The sequence below is a fragment of the Physeter macrocephalus genome, chromosome 20 (assembly GCF_002837175.3).
Source record: "Physeter macrocephalus isolate SW-GA chromosome 20, ASM283717v5, whole genome shotgun sequence".
Lineage (NCBI taxonomy): Eukaryota > Metazoa > Chordata > Mammalia > Artiodactyla > Physeteridae > Physeter > Physeter macrocephalus.
The window spans coordinates 72710630-72716387 of NC_041233.1; positions in this window are offsets into that span (position 1 = coordinate 72710630).

Below are 5758 nucleotides of genomic sequence, written 5' to 3' on the forward strand. Positions count from 1 at the left end.
CGCGCAGGCTCAGCGGCCGTGGCTCACGGGCCCAGCCGCTCCGCGGCATGTGGGATCCTCCCGGACCGGGGCACGAACCCGCGTCCCCTGCATCGGCATCTCTCTGAAGTTTTGCCTGGACCCTTGAGACAATGCTGCACAAGGCATGAAGTCAGGCCCAGCTGATTTTGGATTCACTTCTGTCCCCAATTAACTAGGTGACCTCAGCCAAGGAGCCCGGCTTTTCTGAGCCACGTCTTAGCTTCCTCTCCTTGTAAAATACGTATCCTGATTGCCCCTGCCTCTGGCTTGTGCCGGGAATGAGCAGAGCTCATGGGAGAGGCCCTGGCACAGAGTAAAGGCTCAATATGTTTTGGCTGTTGTTACTGGATACCTTCCTACAGAATCGTAAAGCTTTATAGCCAGAAGGGTCTTCAGAATAGCTCTTCTCAACCTTCGATGTACAGCGAATCACCTGGGGATCCAGTCAAAACACAGGCTCTGATGCAGCAGTTCTGGGGCGGTGCCTGAGATTTGTGTGCATTTCTTACAAGCATTGCAGATGCTGCTGGTCCCAGAACCGCACTTTGACGAGCATGGCTGTACATGACATTGAGTTCCTGCTTGCTTTAGAGAAGAGGAAGATGAGGCCTGAGGGGGGATGTTCCTAGCCCAGCGAGATCTAGAAGGCTGCCCAGCATGGTGGGTTCCACTTCTTTCTTCCCACACCTGAACTCTTCTCTCCTTTGGCTCAGCCCAAAGCTCAGCCCAGGCTCCTCTGCACAACTGGGAAGGAACCAACTACAGAAAACATACAGAGCCCCTGTTCACAGAAAGTGCTGGAATCTACCAGTCCCTGAATGCAATCCTTTTGGGAGGGCATGACTCAATCCTAAGGAAGATCTGACAGTTACCAATCTTCCATCATCCACAAGCCCTGTTGGCGTCAGCAAAGGTTTTCCCATCAGCTGCTGGGAGGAAGAAGAAATGGAAGCAAATCGGTATGCCAAGGGTTGCTTATGCCCAAAAGGCTACGAGAGTCCAGAGACGTAAGTACCTGAAGAAAATATATCAATTCTTCTGCATTATAACAATAATGATTTCAGCAATTCTGCTCATTTTCTGTCAAAGCACAGCCAGCAAACTCCCTCAGGTCTCTGTGCTGTTTGCTGGCGCGTGTCTTCGGAGAGTTGACAGTCTAGTAGAAGGAAGAAGAAATGATACAGATAACTAGGAAACAAGATGAAGGGTGGCTCCTGCGCTAAAGGGGCAGGAGAATTGCTGAAGGAAGGGAACACGAACTCTGGTCTTAGAAGTAGAGCACCACCCTTCAGGCAATTTTCATAGTTTCATGGCCCAGCTTTCTCAACTTTCCTAGGGATGTCTTGAATATGGGACAACTTGTCTAATTTAAAGAGTAAATGAATAGGAAATACTGTATATAGGCAGTCCTTTGCTTTCATAAATATAAAAATATGTACGAAAGTAACTGTATAGAAGCAGAGCAAAAGACTTACACATTATAAGTAGTTGTTTCATCCCAAATGGCACTGTAAGGTTGGGTAGGTTGTGCACTGTGCAAGGGCACCTGGCCAAGGGGGTAAGTGAGGACTGAAATCCAGCTATGTGCCCTGGTGCAGGGTTGTATTTATCCAGGAAAAAAAGGAGTCATTTTTTCTGATTTGCACAAGACACCATGTTGGCTAGAAGTGGCCCTGATTCTGAGAGGTTAAAAAATGTTTTAAAATTCCAATCAAATATTTATAGCATTTTCATTCATGATGTTCTTTTCCTTTGCCATTGAGTCTATAGTAAACCACATTCCCCATGGGGGCATATGTTCTTGTCTCAGAATGAGACACAAAGGGCATTAGGACACCTGGTTGTCTGTGGACTCAGGCCACATGAAGACAAACTCTTCGTTAGAGGCTGCCAGCTCAGTCCAGAAACTGAACACCTACTATGTGCTGACACTATGCCAGGCCTGGGGAAAGAGCAGACACAAAGTGCAATTTTGTCTCTTCTCCCCAGGAACAAGATAAACATAAATAATTCTCACAACTGTAGACCAGGGGGAAGTGCTAAAAGGGGTGGGAGTAGGCTTCCCTGGTGGCGCAGCAGTTAAGAATCCGCCGTCAATGCAGGGGACACGGGTTCGAGCCCTGGTCTGGGAAGATCCCACATGCCGCGGAGCAACTAAACCCGTGAACCACAACTACTGAGGCTGTGCCCTACAGCCCGTGAGCCACAAATACTGAGCCCGTGTGCCACAACTACTGAAGCTCACGTGCCTAGAGCCGGGGCTCCGCAATAAGAGAAGCCACCACAATGAGAAGCCCACGCACCACAACGAAGAGTAGCCCCCGCTCGCTGCAACTAGAGAAATCCCGTGCGCAGCAACGAAGACTCAATGCAGCCAAAAATAAATAAATAAATTTATTTATTTATTTAAAAAAAAAAAAAAAAAAGAGGTGGGAGTAACATGGTCTCCGAGGAAGGGAGAGATTCTCTATGGCCAGAGGGACTGGGAAAGCTTCCTGGAGGAGGCGAGAATTGATCTGGGGAATTGAACAGTCCAGAGGGGCCATTCCAGACAAGACAAACAACTTGAGCAAAGATTGGGAAGCAAAAGAAAAGTGAGCTTGTGCAGGGAGAGAGGAGAGGCTGGGGCCCAGAATGCTACAGCCTGTGGAGGGGGTGGGTGGAGGGTACGGGGGGAGGGAAAGGTGGGCAGGAGAGCCAAGAGGTCAGAGCTGACAGTGGAGATGGGGGCTGGCCCTGAGAGGGCTGAGGGTCAGGCGTAGAGATTTGTACTTAATTCTGTGGACAGTGAAGGTTTTTGAGTCCAGGGTAAAAGGGTCAGAGCTGTGTTTAAGACTCACGTTGATAAATGAACTTATTTACAAAACAGAAATAGACTCACAGTCATAGAAAACAAACTTATGGTTACCAAAGGGGAAAGTGGCAGGGGGGTGGGGGGGGTGGAGGATAAATTAGGAGTTTGGGATTAACAGATACACACTAGTATATATAAACTAGATAACCAACAAGGACCTACTGTATAGCACAAGGAACTATATTCAATGCCTTGTAATAAACTATAATGGAAAAGAATAAATATTTTATATATATATATGTATGTGTGTGTATATATATATATATATATATAAAACTCAATCGCTTTGCTGTACCCCTGAAACTAACACAACATTGTAAATCAACTGTACTTCAATTAACAAAAAAATTTTTTTAAGATTCATGCTGATGACTGTCTGATTCGTAAAAGTCAGTGTCACCTCCCAGAAACATCGGAGTGCCTATGGAGTGGGTGCTGGTACAAAGGAAGTGCTGGCTTTGCAGAGGATGCAGCAGGGCAGCAGGACTGGGCTCTGGGGAACATGGTCTGCTGGGGTCTTTGTCTCCCTGCTCACCTGGAGCTAGGATGAGGATTTCCGCCTCTCTGGTTTTGAACCTCTGCACTTCCCTACCAGTTGCTGCTCTAGAATATTCGGCTCAGCCGCTGCCCACCCCCCAGAATCAGCTCTCCTGGTCATCCGATGACAGGTAACATGGAACAGGCAGTCCAGGACCTCAGGCAGAGATGTTACCAGGCACACAAATAAACTTCAACATCACTCACTTGAAAAAACAACCAGAAAAGCAGATTTCCTGTTTGCCACTCTGAAGCAGAAGTTTCTTGTAACTTCTCAAAAATTTCAGCCCTTGGGCTGGCTCTTCTCTCCCTTAGGAACCTGCAGCCTCAGCGCGGCTGAAAGGGTCCCTTTATGCAATCGGCATCAACTACATTCAGCTTTTTAACAGCTGATTCCAGCCAACCATCTCCTCTTCCTGTTTCCAACCCCGAGAGTATTTCAGAGATCAATTAGAGAGAAGCTGTCTGCAAGAAGGCAACTACATTATGAGTCTCTGGAGAGCAGGGCCCCTGTCTAATTCAGCCACTCGTTCCATAAATACTTATTGGATGTGCCAGGCATTCTTCCAGGTAATAGAGCAGAGTGGTTCTGGGCACAGACGCTGGGGCCAGACTGCCTGGTTCCTGCCTCAGCTCCATCACTTACAAGCTGCGTGACCTTGGGCAAGTTAATTAACTTCTCTGAGCCTTAGGGATAGTAATATTACCTACCTCATAGGGTTTTAAGGATCATATGGTATATATATAAGTTTTAAGGATCATACGATATATATATAAGTTTCTGAGAACAAGGAATGAGAACATATATCCACACAAAACTTGTACACAGATGTTCGTAACAGCCAAAAAGTAGAAATGACCCAAATGTCCGTCTGAAGAATGGGTAAATAAAATGTGGTACATCTATACAATAGAAGATTATCCTGAAATAAAAAGGAATGAAGTACAGACAAATACAATAAGGATAAGCCTTGAGAACATTATGCTAAGTGAAAGAAGCCAGTCACGAAGGATCATGTATTATATGATTCCATTTGTATGAAATGTCCAGAACAGGGAAATCTAGAGAGACAGAAAGTAGATTAGTAGTTGCCTAGGCAGGGGGAGGGGAGAATGAGGAGTGACTGCTAGTGGGTGCAGGGTTTCCTTTTGGGGTAATGAAAATGTTCTAAAATTGATTGTGGTAATGGTTGCACAACTCTGTGAATATACTAAAAGCCACTGAATTGTTTACTTTAAATTGGTGAATTGTATGGTATGTGAATTATATCTCACAAAAGCTGTTTTTAAAATGTCTTAGAACAATGCCTAACACATATTAAGTACTAAGTGTTAGCTAATATTATTTGGTGCTCGGAAAGTTAGGAACGTAAAAGATGAGCAGAGTCTCTGCTCCATGAAGCTTTTGCGTTCGTGAAATTCACTTCTGCATGCCACGCATCGTCAAGCACAGGGCTGGCACATAGTCGACATTCTCCATTTTCTGTTAGACTGTGTGCCTTCCGTAAGTCCCACCATGTGAAGGGGTGACTTGTGATGGCTGGTCAGGGCTGTCTGCCTGGCCATTCTTGTCCCATAACAAAGCCCACCCTCTCTCTCATGGTCCACATGGTCAACTCAGCAGTCTTCCTCTGGATCTTCTCAACTCCTGACCTGGCTTTGTCTCATGCTCTTAGAAGTCCTTGACCTCTTCACTTCCTACCCCACCCTTGGACTTGACAATGCCTCTGCTTCTCTGGTTTGGACCTTAAGCTCTCAGCGACGGGCTCCGGTCCCCCATCCAGGGGATGGGATGGTGCCAGTGACATGGGGCCATCTCATTCTCAGGGCACTGCCAAGATTCCAAGCACGCCAGTTCTTGGGACATTCACCAGAGGGACTCTGAGTGCAGAGGCAAATGAAGACTTCATCCCCCAGCAGCCACGGCCAGGCGACCACAAAGCTGCATTCCTGGAGAGGCGCAGGGGAGCAGGAGAGACAGGCTGTGCTCTTCCAGAGCAGCAAGGCGCTGCTTCCAGCCCCACCCAATCCCGGCTTTCCACACAGGGTGACCGACTCGTCCCAGCTTGCCAGGGACTTCTCAGTTTTAAAACTCAAAGCCCCACTTCCTGGGAACCTCCTTGGTCCCAGGCAAACTGAAGTGTTTGGTCACTAGTTGCACAGCTCAATGGGTGGGAGTGTCCCCTGGGAGTCAACGACCCCTCCTCCCCCTCCTCCTCCCCTCCCCCTCCCCTCCTCCCTCCCCTCCCCCTCCCCCCCTCCCCTCCCCCTCCTCCACATTCCTCCCTCCCTCACCTCAGCCCCTCCCGCATCCGCTCCCCCCCCCACCACCCACATCACACCTCT